Source organism: Pinus tabuliformis, chromosome 1_1 (assembly GCF_031772625.1).
Source record: "Pinus tabuliformis cultivar Carrire ecotype Pingquan chromosome 1_1, CPIR1, whole genome shotgun sequence".
Lineage (NCBI taxonomy): Eukaryota > Viridiplantae > Streptophyta > Pinopsida > Pinales > Pinaceae > Pinus > Pinus tabuliformis.
The window spans coordinates 929,250,328-929,267,568 of NC_142297.1; the positions used below are offsets into that span (position 1 = coordinate 929,250,328).

Consider the following 17,241-nt stretch of genomic DNA (forward strand, 5'->3'; position numbering starts at 1 on the left):
GGGATCACACATCATCTATTCCAGATCAGCAAGTGCAGCAGCAGCCGACATCAGTCCCGCAGCTCCATCAGATCAGCAGCAGCAGTTGTTCCACCATTCAGATCTCTCAGATCCACCAGATCGGAGTAGTTGTGAAGGGTTCCTGTCCCTGGATATAATTTTCGCAGGACTTTTGGCGGAATTGACATTTTGAGGATTTGGCGACTGCAGTATTGATCAGGAAGGAGTAAAACTCCGTTAGGAGTTTTCCAAACAAAAAAAAAAAGTCTGAGATCTTCCGGGGCGCTTATTGGTGACCTAGCCCATCAGAATCAGGACGACGAGCTGAGCAAGGTGGTACCATTCAATTTCTTAGTAAAAATTTTTTAGGCGGTCCCAATTTTTCATCAGGTTGGTGTATGGTAGAAACTCACGCTCAAGCGATGGCCAATGAAAGGATAGACAAAATTGAAGACCATGTGAACTCCCTCCAAACGGCGGTGAAGGATATCCAACTTGAGCTTAAAGGAATAAGTCTCCAGATTCATGATGCACTCTCGAAGGGCAAGGAGCCAGCCCACGAGGGGGCGTATAATGGCCATGAATACCATGAGGGTGAGTCTAGCCACTCTCATCACGTCTAGCACACCCATCCACCACCCAGTCAGCGACCTCCCAAGTTGGATATGCATAAATTTGACGGTTCTCACACGTCCGCATGGCTAGCACAAATGGAGCAGTATTTCCAATTGAATCATATCATAGATGAGGGGACTAAGCTTATGGTGGGCACCATGTACTTGGAAAATGAACGATGGCAATGGAAGGAATGGCATGAGCGTTGCAATGGACATTTTCAGAATTGGGCCCAATTTGCCAAAGCTCTTCGAAATCGCTTTGAACAGGAAGACTCTTTTTTGGGGCGTCTCACTAAGCTCTGACAAACGGGTACAGTGGAGGAATATATTACTGCTTTTGAAGCCTTAGCCTTCCGCACTAAGGGTCTCACAGATGAGTTCTACATGGAATGCTTTATCAGCGGTCTTAAAGAAGCCATCAAAGCTCAGGTTCTACTCCACCACCCTCCCACATGGACAGAGGCTTGCCAGGTAGCTCGTAAGGTGGAACGTGCATTAACAGCCCAATCCAGCCGCCCCAACTTCCCCGCTAAAGGTCGTCCCTCACAGGCTCCCAACACGACTCAGACACTTAAGATTCAAAAGGTGTCACCTGCGGAAATGGCCGAAAGAAGGAAGCAAGGACTATGTCACTACTGTGATGAAAAATATTCCCCGGGTCATAAATGCAAACAGCCCAAGTTTTTTCAAATAGATGCCACTGACTACAGCTCCACCGAGGAAGATCCACCACTTGAGGAACCGGAGGCGATCGAAGAAGATAACCAAAATGAGATTGTATCTGATGAACCAATTATTTCGCTAAATGCATTGGCAGGAATTTCTACCCCTCAAACTCTCAAAATCAGGGGTTTTCTTAAACATCGCCCAGTAGTGGTCTTGATTGATAGTGGAAGTACCCATAATTTCATCCATCAAAAGATCGCTGAAGTAGCACATTGTTTCGTCCGGGCAGTTTCTAACTTCCAAGTCCAGATTGCAGATGGGGGCACAATGAAATGTGAAGGTCGCTGTGAAAATGTCAAACTTCAAATGGGGGATTATCAATTGAAAACCCACATGTTTGCAATACACATGGGGGGTTGCGACATTGTCCTAGGCGCGGAATGGCTCCGCACTCTTGGGCCAATCACAATGGATTTCCAGGAGTTATATATGAGTTTTAAGCAGAACAACTCCACACATACCCTCCGTGGACTACAGGCGGGAGCCCCCTCTATCATCAGCTCGCATAGGATGGAAAAATTGTTAAAAAAGGGCCATCATGGAGTGGTAGCTCAATTTAATGCCATCCAGGTAGTCGACACCATGTCTCTGCCAATTCATCCTGAGATGCAACAGATTTTAAATAAACATCGGACGGTCTTTGACAAGCCTCATGAGCTTCCACCCTCGAGAGGGGAACATGATCATAGCATCACATTGGTTCCAGGGGCCCAACCCCCACATGTGCGGCCATACAGATATCCGTTCACCCAAAAGAATGAAATAGAAAAAATCATCAAGGAATTGTTGGAAGCAGGTGTCATTCGTCCCAGCATTAGTCCTTATTCATCCCCAGTGGTCATGGTCCTCAAGAAAGATGGGGAGTGGCGGATGTGTCCCGACTTCAGGGCCCTCAATAAGTTGACAGTCAAAGATAAATTTCCCATCCCGGTGGTTGACGATTTGCTGGACGAACTCAATGGGGCTCAATTCTTCACTAAGTTGGATCTTCGCTCAGGCTACCACCAAATTCGCATGAAGGAAGTCGACATTCCCAAGACGGCTTTCAGAACTCATGAAGGCCATTATGAGTTCCTGGTCATGCCATTTGGTCTCTGTAATTCCCCCTCTACTTTTCAGAGCCTTATGAATCACCTCCTCAAGCCATATCTCAGAAAATTTGTCCTTGTCTTCTTCGATGACATCCTCATCTATAGTGGCACTTGGGCGGCACATCTTCAGCATGTAGATCTACTCTTGCAACTGCTCCGCACGCATAAATTATTTGTCAAGATGTCTAAGTGTTCGTTTGGCATGGAAGAAGTTGAGTATTTGGGCCACATTGTGGGGCGTGAAGGTGTCAAGGTGGACCCCAAAAAGATCCAGGCAATGCAAGAATGGCCTCAACCTAAGACCTTGAAAAGCTTGAGAGGATTTTTGGGTCTCACAGGCTATTATCGTAAATTTGTCCACAACTATGGCCGCATAGCGAAGCCCCTAACTCAACTCCTAAAGAAAAATTCCTTCTTCTGGAACGAGGAAGCACAACAGGCATTTACCGCTCTCAAAACCGCCATGTGTTCCACTCCCGTCTTAGCACTACCGGACTTCACCAAATCCTTTGTCATTGAATGTGATGCTTCGGGAACAGGTATTGGAGCGGTCTTAATGCAGGAAGGGCGACCATTGGCCTTCACCAGCCAACAACTAAGTGGGAGGAATCTGGGCCAATCTACCTACGAGAAGGAAATGATGGCCATCTTACATGCAGTCGAGACCTGGCGACCTTACTTGTTGGGGCGACGTTTCCAAATCCGCACAGATCATCATAGTCTTAAATATTTTTTGGAGCAATGCCTATCTTCCCCACAACAAAATAAATGGTTAGCCAAAATGCTGGGATATGATTATGAGATCATTTACAAGAAAGGGAAAGACAACAGTGTAGCAAATGCATTGTCACGCCAATTTGAGGAGGAAAGTACTCTGCTCGCAATTTCCCTCCCCATTCCAGACTGGATTGAAGAGGCTCGCAGGGAATGGTTTTCACATCCCGGGCTCTCCCAACTCATTTCTCAATTGCAGGTAGATCCTAATTCCAGCAAGGGCTACTTGTGGCAGAATGATATTCTTCGCTACAAGGACAGAGTCGTAATATCACCAACAGCCACCCTCAAAAGTCGCATTTTGGCAGAATTGCACTCATCTCCCATTGCAGGACATTCGGGCTTTCAGAAAACATATGCTCGCACCAGAAGATCATTTTTTTGGACCGGCATGAAACAGGACATCCTTACTTTCGTAGCAGAATGTAACGTCTGTCAACGCCACAAAGGGGAAACCGTCAACACACCCGGTACATTACAACCATTGCCCATTCCGGCGTCAATTTGGACGGAGGTCCTCGTCAAATGGAAAGACACCTCTCCGGAAGATGCAACTTGGGAACCAGCCACTATTCTTCAGCAGTTTCCGCAGCTTCAGCCTTGAGGACAAGGCTAGTCTTAAGGGGGAGGGCATGTTAGGGTCCCACCCTAACCCCCTTATTTATGTCATGGGATCACGTCATAGTCAAGAGTCAATAAAGCCCATATTAATAATTGTAAGTGGTTAACCCGCAATTAATGACGGGACCACAGTTAGTTTCAAATGGGCGGTAGTATTAGATAGATGGTAAATGGGCGGTAGTATTAGATAGATGGTATTAATAAAACCCACGGTATTGGCCCGTGGTATTGCATGTATGAGTCATATATAAAGGATAGAGACTCCCTGCGAGGAGTATCGTGTCTTGTTTTGTAATCGAGCTCTGCTCTATTGGAGGTTGCCCCCTCGAAGAGGCCTGTGAACATTTCTCTCTGAATAATAAAATCATTGCTATTCTGTGTTCTGGGTATATTTTCTTCGCATATTCCGTGTTCTGGGTATCTTTTCTTTGCATATTCTATGTTTGGGTATTACTTTGCAGGTTAAGAGCATAACAGTTACATCCAACTATTGACACTTGACTTACACTTGACAAGACTCAACAATACAATGCATATGTACTTGTGTGCGACAACATGGCTTGAGAAAGCTATGAAAGACATCACTAGCACTCAGTCCGTTGTGATGAGACCAACTCTTTGACATGCTTGTGATGGAAAAGTGGTAAGTTGATGCCAAGCTTGGTCGTTCGTGATGGTGTGCATGCACCCCATGGTTACATCTTGCTGAAGCGAACTCTTGCCTCTATTGCAACCGATGCATTGGTTTGGCTCTTTCATCGAACTTGTCTACTAACATGCGCATGGTCTTCTTGGGTGCAGCTGAACTAGCAACACACTGATGCATAGTGTCTGTGTTGATCTTCAAGTGTGTGCTAGTGGTCATGCGAATCAACTTGTCGAAGTACATGTTAAGCTCCAGTTGGACTTGCTTCTTGTCTTCACCTTAGTGAGTGTGCTAAATGGGTTGGATCACATGCGTGCGCATGGGTTGGATCACATGCATGCTGTTGAATCCCTTGCATGTGATCAACAACATTGCTCACCATGTTTGCTCCCTGCCAGCTACTAGGATAGATCTATAACTTGTATGGACGCAATTTCATTCATGATTGCATGTTGCGCCCACTATTGTTCATGTTCCTACTGCAACTCGTTCGTATGTCTATGCCGCGTCATGTTATTCCTTGAGTTGTTACTTCAGCACATGCAACTCCTTTGTTCCATTATTTGTCTTTGCGCGATCTTCATTTTGCGCTATCACCTCATAGCATGAGTTCCAAAGTTTCTTTCATCATCAGTGGATCTGCTTGAGCTTGCAACTTTGTTCTGCCTCTACGTTGTCAACAACCTTCCTCTTGCATTCATTGAATTTGTTGCATTCGTTTTATTTGTTGCATTCGTTGAATTCGATGTATTCGTTGCATTCATTGCATTCAGTATGCTACCTTCAACTATTGTTCATGATGCTACTCGTTGTGATGTTGCTGCTATCATATCTTGATGTCCTTGTCTACGAACAACTTGATGTCTTCGTGTGTAGGCAAATCCATAGACACTTGATCGACTGCATCCCCAAGTGTGTTGTAAATGGTGTCTTCGTCTCTGCTCTCCTGGAAACCATTGTACTTGTACTGCTAAGAGGCAGATGAACACCTATGATACCTAGAGACATGGAAACACTCATGCCAAGAAATCTGTAAGTCGAAAACCAAAATGAACTTGAGAACTGACTTGCAACGTACCTAGGTGAATGATCATGAAGGTTGCACAATTTCAGCCGGGAGGTTGAAAGATTGACTGCCAAAACTATGGATGACACAGTCTGGGTTGCTGAGAGGCTAACTGACTACTAGAACTGTGCAATGCACAGTCCAGCCTAATTGCTTACTGCTGGAACTGCGCAATGTGTAATTTTCTAGGGCAGTAGTCACTGTCCCTCATAAATGCACAAAGCAGTCCTGGAGGACAGTGCCTGGGAAGAAATGTGCATTTCTAGAGAGGAAGACATAGCCTTCCTTCCCCGGATTGTGCAATGTTGTCTCAGTGAAGGCAGAGTCCAGGCCGAGGTTTCCCAGACTCACCAACGGGCAACTGAACGTGAATTTGAGTGCGAATGCATGGTGATACTGAATGTAAGCATAAGTCAATGATCATGCATGCAAATGGTGAATGACAGATTCAGAAAACGGAACAACATGCATGTGGGTGAGGCAAGTCGCTGAATTGGCAACCGTTCGTGAAAAACAGTTTCATGCATGCAATAGCATTGTGATAGCAATGAAAATTGAAATAGTGTTAGTACAAGCTAATATGTATCAAAACAACAGCAAGCGCTCACTGAAATCAAACAGACATCGTTCGTATGAAGTGAAACACAAAAGCGCCAGAAATGCAAAACAAGTCTAGGAAAGCGGTCTTACCCCAAAACAGCTAAGCTGAGTGTGCCGACAGCTCCTAGATGTGATGTGGGATGTCAGAGCTGCAAGTTTGATGTGAGGAATGAGCACTACAACGTTTGGTTGATGAGTTTTGATAAAATCAAGGTTGTGACGCGCATGCCACAAATCTAGGGAAGGCGACACTTTGTGGGAGGTTTCTGAAGTGATCCTTGTATGTAACCTCCAATTGCCCAAAAATAGATCCCTGAAACAAGGGATGCCTTTGCATGTTGCCCTGGGAGAAGCAACCCATGCATGCAAGTTTGTTTTTCTCGATCCTGGAGGAAACCGATCAACTCAGCTGCACATGCGAGAGGTTGTTCGATTGTTGAGAGAAAATGTGCATTTCTGGCTGGGAGCTAGGCTGGCTGCCCAAGATATTTGTGCAATTTCTGGCAGAGCAGCTGACTTTTGCCCATATTTGTGAAAATTATGGGTTGAGCAGCCCTGGTGGGGAAAATTACACAATTTTCACTGTGAGTGTTGACTGCCAGAATTGCGCAATTCTAGAGCCTAGAAGGCTGCCAATCAGGATTGCGCAATTTTTGAAGGGAAGGTTGGTTACACTCTAGAATTGCGCAATTTCTTGGGGGAGTTGCTCAACCTACAGTTGGACCAATTCTAGGTGATCAGCCTGTGAGGGGAATGCAATGAGCTTTGATCAACAGGCTACCTTTGTGCAAGCAAAACACTGAAGCTTGTGAACTTGACGAAGCAAGACAATCTGCTATGAAAAGCTGGTAGGGAGGCTCCAAAACATAGCTAAGGAAAAATTTTGGAGGGTGATTGTAGCCGCTACAATAGCAGGTCATGAGATAATTTACAAAATGATGAGTTCTTTTATCCAAAGTGAATGTTATCAAACTAAAACTTCAAGAATTTTTATGTTTCTAAGTCTTCTTGTTTAATTGATTAAACCTTCATTTATTTTTTAAGAGAGATAATTGTTTCGCCCAGTGTGTTGCCAATTGTTGTACTACTTAACAACCCCCATCATAGTTAATGGTAGAACTAATAAATAATGGGGACCCTTTCAAAAAAAAATTAGCATAAAACCCAAAAAATCCAATAAAACAAGGTAATCTTAGCTTTATTGTTTCAAAAGCTTAATTAAATCAAGAGATTCCCCCTATCAAAACAAAAATATCAGAGCTTAAGCTTTAAACATTGGCTTTTAGTGTAAGAAACTCTTATCGAAAGTATAATATTGGAGCTTTCCAACATGTCCCGTTAACAAAAACTCTAATTAAAATATGTATCGATTAGGTTTCCTAAGTCCTAAAGCCTTAAAATAATAAAGCCCTTCGTTTTAGTATATAAATAAAGGTATGATCCCGCAAGACTACCACGTAGCATATCAGGGTTTCCATATCAGCGTTTTTATATTGATCACCATGTCAAATCCTTTGATCCTCTAATCTCCAATATACCTCCTCACTATATTCTCCGATATGTGACCCCGCCAATCCTTCGATCCTCCAATATTTGTCTCACATCCTGTTTCCATTATGATTCAGGTGATACAAGTGTTGTACTTGATGGCAACTCACTCAGATGACAGATCACAGTTTAGGTCACATAGAATGAAGAAATAAAGGTATACGTAGGTTCACCTTGACCAACCAGCGTATACACGTAGGTTCATTGAACAAAAGGAGCGTATACATACACACGCACTTTCACTGAAGGAAAGGCACATACATGTTGGAAAACTAAGATTTGGTCTGTGGTATTGATTCATGGTACTTCAGTATTGATCCATGGTATTTGGTCCAAAGTGTTGACCCCAGGTATTTGGTCCAAGGTATTGGTTCTAAGTGGTTTTGGTCCATGGTATTGAGTAAGGCCTAGGAATATAAAAGGAGGAGAAGATCATTAGGCAAATGCACTCAAGCATTGACTATCTAATGAAGTGTGAGATCTGGTATGTTGGGTATGGGTTTATGATGCTTTGCTTGATCTGAACCAAGGATGCACCTATGTGGTTGATGATGGATGATGGATCAGAATCATAAGGCTTGGAATGTATCATCATTATGTGGTTTGATCATGGATAGACCAGATCTGAATTATTGATGCATGTTTTATTGTATAAATGTTATGATTTGGGTATGACTGATGTCTGGTATAGCTGCAAAGTTCTGAGTTAATATTTGCAGACCTGTACGCGGGTTAGCTTTGGTAAAAGTGCATATACACATTGGTTCAGATCATCAGAGTCGCGTATACAGTATGAAGTATGATATTTGAAGTTGCAAGTGGATCTAGTTGTTGTTGCAAAATTCTGTGGTCTGTTCTGTGTTCTGGTGACTGTTTTTTGTTGACAGGGTTTCGGTGATTCAGTGTTGGGTGATTCAGAGATTGATGATGCAAAAATAGTTGATGGTTGTATTGCAGTGGTGATTAATTTTGTGCTTCAATGTTTTTGATGGGTCCACTATGAAAATTGGATGAAACGTGGCCTTCAGATTATGGTTTTGTGCTTCAGGAGTATCCATTATGAGAATTTATGAAACGTGGTCCCTGGATTAAGTGAGAAGGTCGTAGCCTTCTGTAGGTCAGCGCCTATGTACTGGTAAACATATCGGCTAGTACAAGAGCCAAGGGGTTGGAGCTCCCTTCTAGTAGTAGCTGGAAAACGAGTGAAGGTTGGAGCCTTCAGTAGGTCGATGCCTACGTACTAGTAAACGGATCAGCTAGTACAAGAGCTAGGGGGTTGTAGCTCCCTTCCAGTATTAGCTGGAGAATGAGAGAAGGTTGTAGCCTTCTGCAGGTGGGTACCTGCGTACTGGTATAAGTCTGCACTAGTACAAGATTGTAAGCAAGTTTTTCTAATATTAAAGGAAGACAACAGCAGGTGGTTTTTGTCCCGCATTGGGTTTCCACCTTATATCATGGTGTTCATGTGTGCTTCTTATGTGTGATGATATGTTCTGTTTTAATGCACCTGTTTACTATTTATATGGTTAATGAAGTTCTGATGCACTGATTAAAGGTCAACATATAATAGATTAACTTAATCATAAGTTAACTGGATATACGCTAGTTTCCTTAAACACAGTTGCGTATACACACGGGTTCCCTTAACTGAAGTAGTGTATATGAATTTGAATATGGAAATGAAAAGTTACTGATTTGCTAATACTGATTCACCCCCCCCCCCTCTCAGTATTATTTCCAACAATTGGTATCAGAGCAGGTCCTTTGATAGAAGCTTGATCACTTGAAGGAGATCCGTAGAACAATGGGAAAGAAAGCACATCAGAAGAAGAAGACAACTCAAAAGAACAACGACATCTTGCCGTCAGGTGGAAGTAAGTATTCAGATTCTGAATCACCTCAGATTGAAGATGAACAAGCATCAGAGTGTGCCCTCAAAGAAGAAGTTATCAGCTTAAAAGCTCAGCTGGAGTGTGCCTTCAGAGTACGTCAAATGTTGCAGGAGCAGAATGAAGAACAAGAAAATGAGATTCTCAAACTAAGGCAACAAGTGGAAGAAGGAAGAAAGTCTGAAGAAATCTTGAAGAAGCAATATCTGGAAAAGGAAGAATAACATCAGGTTGAGGTAAATATCTTGAAAGGTAAATTAGAAGAAAAAGATAAATTATTATGATTTCAAGACAGTACTAAGATTTTGGATGATATTCTTAGTAGTCAAAGGTCGCCTTCTATTAAAATTGGTCTTGGTTTTTATGAATTTGTTGAAGATGAATCTAGCTCACAAGGTGAGGCAAGGAACTCTAATGCAAAATCAGAAATGCTCAACAAAGAGATGAGAGGTCAACCCCATCAACAACCAAGGAAAGAAAATATTTTTCTCCTAACTGTGGAAGTGATAGACGATTATTTCTTCTGATGAATAATGTTGAACGTTATGTATGTCATAATCTTGGACATGTTGCAGCCAGATGTAGAAGTAGAATGGTTCAAGACCGTCACACAGAAACATCATCACGTTCCAGGTACTTTAAGGGATATTGTTTTGCTTGCAATATGTTTGGTCACAAAGCCATTGACTACTATAGAAGGAATATGAAACATATGAGATGTTATGCATGTAACAATCTTGGACATATAGCAAAGGAATGTAGGAGAAAATTTTGGGCACTATACCAAAAGGAGAAACATCATCACAATCGAAGATATGGAAGAAGAAGGAAGTACAGTCAGAAAGATGTGGCACAACAGAATATACAGACATGACAGACTCAGAGGGAGCTGAAAGTGTGAAACTTCAGTGTTCTAAATCTCATACGCAGGTTCCTGAATAGAATTCATGTGTATACACGAGTTAGACGCTGCATAGTCGCGTATATGATGTTCTGAAGAAAAGCAGCAGTACAGAAGTCTGATATGGTTCAGTCACTGATTGATCATGGCATGGCACAGGTTCAGGGGGAGCATATACTTCAAAAAATGCATTATTGGCATTTTAGTTAGAAGTCTTTGGTGATGATGCTTATGTGGCTAAATGATACATCTTGCTACTTATTGTTGGTTGGTCAAAAGAATGATATTGCAGGTTACAGGGTTGGATGCTCATTGTGCAGATCATATATGGTGTATGATAGATGTTGATGACTATCATGGTCTTGATTAGATTGAAAAGGTCATGATTTGTAACCCCACTATGCATGGGATGGATGATGTAATGAGTCAAAAATGGTGTATCCCCACTTGGTTGGGAGATTGATGTATGTGTGAGTCTTTGGTTATAGGAAGGTCATTGGCGATGTATGTATAGAGTCATGTTATTCTTTTGCAGACCTTGCATATGCTCAGGGGGAGCATGGACGGATTGATACATCTTATCATGCACAAAGGGGGAGCTCAATAAGAGGTTTCAACATGTACTCAGGGGGAGTATGGACAGCAGAATGCATAATATCTTGGTCCGCCCTTTGCCCTTGATGTCAAAGGGGGAGAGTGACTTGGTGTGGTTGTTGCCATCAAGTCCAAAGGGGGAGATGGTTAGCATTATGATTCAGGTGATACAGGTGGTGTACTTGATGGCAACTCACTTAGATGACATATCACAGTTCAGGTCACATAGAATGAAGAAAGAAAGGTATACGCAGGTTCACCTTGACCAACCAGCGTATACACGTAGGTTCATTGAACAAAAGGAGCGTATATGTACACACGCACTTTCATGGAAGGAAAGGCGCGTACATGTTGGAAAACTAAGATTTGGTCTGTGGTATTGATTCATGGTATTTTGGTATTGATCCATGGTATTTGGTCCGAAGTGTTAACCCTAGGTATTTGGTCCAAGGTATTAGTTCTAAGTGGTTTTGGTCCATGGTATTGAGTAATGCCTGGGACTATAAAAGGAGGAGAAGATCATTAGGCAATTGCACTCAAGCATTGAATATCTAATGAAGTGTGAGATCTAGTATGTTGGCTATGGGTTTATGATGCTTTGCTTGATTTGAACCAAGGATGCACCTATGCGGTTGATGATGGATGATGGATCAGGATCATAAGGCTTGGAATGTATCATCATTATGTGGTTTGATCATGGATAGACTAGATCTGAATTATTGACGCATGTTTTATTGTTTAAATGTTATGATCTGGGTATGACTGATCTCTGGTATAGCTGCAAAGATCTAAGTTAATATTTGCATACCTGTACGTGGGTTAGATTTGGTAAAAGCGTGTATACACACTGATTCGGCTCATCAGAGTCGCGTATACAGTATGAAGTATGATATTTGAAGTTGCAGGTGGATCCGGTTGTTGTTGCAGAATTTTGTGGTCTGTTCGGTGTTCTGGTGACTGTATTTTGTTGACAGGGTTTCAGTGATTCAGTGTTGGGTGATTCAGAGATTGATGATGCAAAAATAGTTGATGGTTGTATTGCAGTGGTGATTAATTTTGTGCTTCAATGTTGTTGATGGGTCCAGTATGAAAATTGGATGAAACATGGCCTTCAGATTATGGTGTTGTGCTTCAGGAGTATCCAGTATGAAAATTTATGAAACGTGGTCCCTGGAGGAAGTGAGAAGGTCGTAGCCTTGTGTAGGTCAGCGCCTATGTACTGGTAAACATATCAGCCAATACAAGGGACACAGGGTTAGAGCTCCCTTCCAGTAGCAGCTGGAAAACGAGTGAAGGTTGGAGCCTTCAATAGGTCAGCACCTACGTACTAGTAAACGAATCGGATACTACAAGAGCTAGGGGGTTGTAGCTCCCTTCCAGTAGTAGTTGGAGAACGAGAGAAGGTTATAGCCTTCTGCAGGGGGTGCCTGCATACTGGTATCAATTTGTGCCAGTACAAGATTGTTAACAGGTTTTTCTAATATTAAAGGAAGACGACATCAGGTGGTTTTTGTCCCACATTGGGTTTCCACCTTATATCATGGTGTTCATGTGTGCTTCTTATGTGTGATGATATGTTCTGTTTTACTGCACCTGTTTACTGTTTATATGGTTAATGAAGTTCTGATGCACTGATTAAAGGTCAACATATAATGGATTAACTGAATCATAAGTTTACTGGATATATGCTAGTTTCCTTAAACACAGTTGCGTATACACACGGGTTCCCTTAACTGAAGTAGCGTATATGAATTTGAATATGGAAATGAAAAGTTACTGATTTGCTAATACTGATTCACCCCCCCCCCCCCTAGTATTATTTCCAACACCTCCAACCCCCGATCTCCGATATACTACCTGCCTCTATATCGCAATTATTATATCAGACTTTTTTTAATCGGTAGTTATCCTTTCAAATTGCCAATATGAAAATGTGGATGTGAAACCTTCGATAATTCTTTCGGCCTATAATTCTAAAGTTCTATGCGCTATGTCATCGAAGTCCATTTACTAGGCTGCACAATGTTAGTATCACAGTTGGTCACAAGCATTACATGGTATCTCTATCCGCGGATCTTCGTTTGTTATGGTAATTGGTCATCCACAAACCCACACTTCATCGAAGTCCATTTGCTATGCCATACACTATCAATATCACAGTTGGTAACAAGCATTACAAGGTATCTCTATCCTCGGATCTTCGTTCATCATGGTTATGGGTTAAGCACATAAAACCCTTCTCTTTAGTGGGTCTTCATATTCAACAAAGGCTTCGTAGGAGGGAACTTCACACAATGGGGACCATTGCTTCTTAAGGAGGGAGGAATGATCCGAATGGAAAATGGCATCAACCCATGGTATTCATCCACCCATGTTATTCATCCACCCATGGTATTGTAAGTGGCATCCACCCATGGTATTTATCCACCCATGGTATTGTAAGTGATATCCACCCATGGTATTTGCCCATGGTATTGTGACATCCACCCATGGTATTCATTCACCCATGGAATTAACCTGTGGTATTGTGACATCCACCCATGGTATTCATTCACCCATGGAATTGACCCATGGTATTGTGACATCCACCCATGTTATTCATTCACCCATGGAATTGACCCGTGGTATTGTAATTGAAAAATATTATAAGTAACAAGTCACATTTTGTAAAAGGACAGATTGTCCACCACAATGTAGTCCTTACCATTATTATTTGTTTTAATAAAAAGTTTCTTTGTGGTTTTGTTTATTGGGCATTCTCTTATTTTTCTTCTGGAAATTTCAATTTTTCAGATCTTGGGGGCCTACCCCCCAAGATCCATTTCAATCTTTTAGATCTTGAGGGCCTCCCCCCAAGGTCCAAATCATGATGCAACAATGAATTTCCGCCGATAAAGTTTTCCGATATGTTGACAAACAATGTGACCCATGCGAATTCACACTTTATCAATAAATGGCCAAATGTGGAGAATTAATGGTTTTTTATAGAATAAACGCCTTCATTATTACTAACGATTTCCTGAGATTTCGCTCATAAAAGTCTTGGATTATTGTGTGGTCGATTATTAGCTAAGTTATTCGCTCTAAATGTTAGTTACTACTCACTCTTGTCATATATAACATAATCCAAAGTCTAAGCATATAATATATAAACCAAAGTCCGCATATTCATATGTTAATATATCTCAAAGTCCTGACCTTATTATAACCCAAAGTTCATATCACAAAGCTAATGTTTTATAATGCACCTATTATATATATCGAGGAAATATGGATATCTATTTTTTTCATGGTTAGCTCTTATAAAAACTTACGATATGGTCTCAGGCCCAAAGTTCCGATATGCCCTACTTTTTTGTCACGTTTCACCTCCAAAGTGCCCCATCGAAACTTTTGCGATATAGTGACTCTAGTCCCGGATCTGATATAATAATCAACTGCATTCTATAAATTATCGCGTCCAGATGGATCGAAACTTTTCGAAGGTATTCCACTCCAAAAGCTCTGATCTCCAATTGTGATATCCTTTCAACCTCTGATCTCCGATTGTGATATTTCATTCACCTCTGATATGCCATCCTGCCAATATTGCGATATGTTGTCGTGTTACTTCGTTGATTGTCAAGTTAATCTGGACCTGATATGTATTAATTTCCGTCTAATTATAATTTCACATCCGTCCATATCACAACTTTTGTGATGTGTGACCATTGGAAATCGTCAATAAAATGGATGTGATTCAGTTATTAAAAAGAGGAAAATGTAGTATCACGTCTACTCCATATCGCATATTGGCATTTTTCTTTTGCGTCCAATGTTAAAAGCTCTGATTTTGATTTCTCTGATACCACTCAGCTCCTAACACCTGTCCATTCTAGGGGGCCAATGTGTATATAATTGTTAATACGATTTTCTTTTTCCATTGCTTTTGTTTTAATAAAAGTCTGTTGGTTGTTATAGTTTCCGCCATTTCTAAATGGAAAATCTCTTATTGGTTTTGCCTTTTGTAATAGAGAGCTTTGGATCAAGGCCAACGTTTAAACTAATTCTGTCTACCACCAATACGATTCATCCAGCAAGGGTCAAATTCGTTCCATGACTATTTCGATTTCAAACAAACTCAAGCCAACGAGATTATTCTCATCAGGACACTGATTTGGCCAATTCGTTGGACCTACTTCCATCGCATCTTTCCCACTATCGCATTCATACTGTAATCATTCTATTTTTTGAGGGATTTCGAGGAAATTGTTTTTGTCTCAATCAACAAAACCTCAAGCTTAAAGAATTTAACAAAGGAAAATAGCCCCCGACAACGAACAAAAATCCTTAGCACCTTAAGGCTAAGCCAATGGTCACAACCATCGGTCATATGGCGAAAAAATGCAGGAAGGGGCTAAAAGCGCAAGGGGCCAACGATCTTGTCGTTATAGCCTGCGAGCACTTTCTGTTGGTCATGTCTTCATCAATGGATCTATCTCCATTCTGATCTCAGAGAATGTCTCATCTGCAAAGGAGAGGTCAAGGATATGGACAGCTTGCGAGCACTTTCTGTTAGTCATGTCTTCATCAATGGATCTATCTCCATTCTGATCTCAGAGAATGTCTCATTTGCAAAGGAGAGGTCAAGGATATGGACATCACTCCCATTTATGGCAGAGGTAATGTCGACACAGAGGGCAAATGTTCTTTAGATCATATGGATGAGTCGGTAGCTACCTTGAACCATCAAATCACCATCTCATCCTCAATATCTGACACGTCTGAAAAGGCGAAATGATCATTCACACTGTAAAACATCGTCGATAAAAATTGAGTCAATAAGCACCATCGAAATGGTATATTCTTGCTAAACCAACGAATCTGCTACAATGTCGAGAAAAAAACCTCACCATAAAAAACCTATTGACTTAATTAATAACAATAATTAAATAAACATCATTCCAACATTTTATATAATTATTATTAATTTATTAAATTCTCCATTTCACAATTTCCCACTCCTAACACCATTTAAATTACAACAATTTTACCTCTTCACTTTTTAAAAATTACAACATTTTCACCTCTTTACTTTTTGAAAACCGTACCTTGTATATACACTACATAGCATTGGTGATGATTGGTTATAATTGAGAATTGCATTAAAGGAAATAATTTATTAAATTCTCCATTTCACATTTTTCCACTCCCAACACAATTTAAATTACAACATTTTCACTTTTTGAAAACACTACCTTGTATGTACACTAATAGCATAGTGAAAACCCTACCTTGTATGTACACTAATAGCATAGTGAAAACCCTACCTTGTATGAACACTATATAGCATTGGTGATGATTGGTTATAAATAACAATTGCATTAAAGGAAATTTGGGATTTTAAGTAAGCCTAATTCAAAGCTAAGGTTAAATAAGCCTTGGAAATTTTATTTTTTTTCGTTTTGTCAAAATTATATGAATGGATTAATGAGATTTTAATGTGATCATTAGCGTTTATTACTCTGCTCTACCAGAATAGCACACTTTTTCATCCCCTTCGCAGTTCTTTCCAACACCATCGGGACGACATGATTTCGCGGAGTGCGAACGGCAAAATGGAATCAGTTTGGACAAAAATGACAACATAACTGAAATGGTCCCGGAGGGGCTCGAACCCGCGACCTTCGACATGATTTCGCAGAGTGCGAACGGCTAAAATGGAATGAGTTTGGACAAAAATTACAACATAACTGAAATGGTCCCGGCGGGGCTCGAACCCGCGACCTTCGACATGATTTCGCAGAGTGCGAACGGCAAAAATGGAATCAGTTTCGACAAAATTGACAACATAACTAAAATGGTCCCGGCGGGGCTCGAACCCGCGACCTTCGGCTTGAACTCACCTGGGCCATAAGACCAATGCTCTAACCAACTGAGCTACGGGACCAGCTACTTTACATCAGGTGCATAACTCATGAAATTAGATGTACAAAAATTGAACTCAAGTTATCATGCGTTTGATTATTTTTCTTACTTTACTCTTTTTGGAAAATTTATTTTCAATATTAGATGTCGAACATACATGAAATCTGTGACAGATACAAAGGATACATACTGGTTGAAATTGTGACGGCACTTCAAAGTATTAGAAGTGGTTGAGAGCAATGTTTATTTTTCTTTTCTGAC

The 17,241-nt window shown here is 41.1% G+C and overlaps 1 non-coding gene across 1 annotated transcript; it reads right to left on the reverse strand.

Annotated features, from left to right (window-relative positions):
- Nucleotides 1-16,913: 16,913 nt before the first annotated feature.
- On the reverse strand, nt 16,914-17,002 carry TRNAI-UAU (transfer RNA isoleucine (anticodon UAU)). Its single transcript is given in 2 exon segments — nt 16,914-16,949; nt 16,965-17,002. It is a non-coding gene; the product is annotated as a tRNA-Ile (tRNA).
- Between the last annotated feature and the right edge of the window lie 239 nt (nt 17,003-17,241).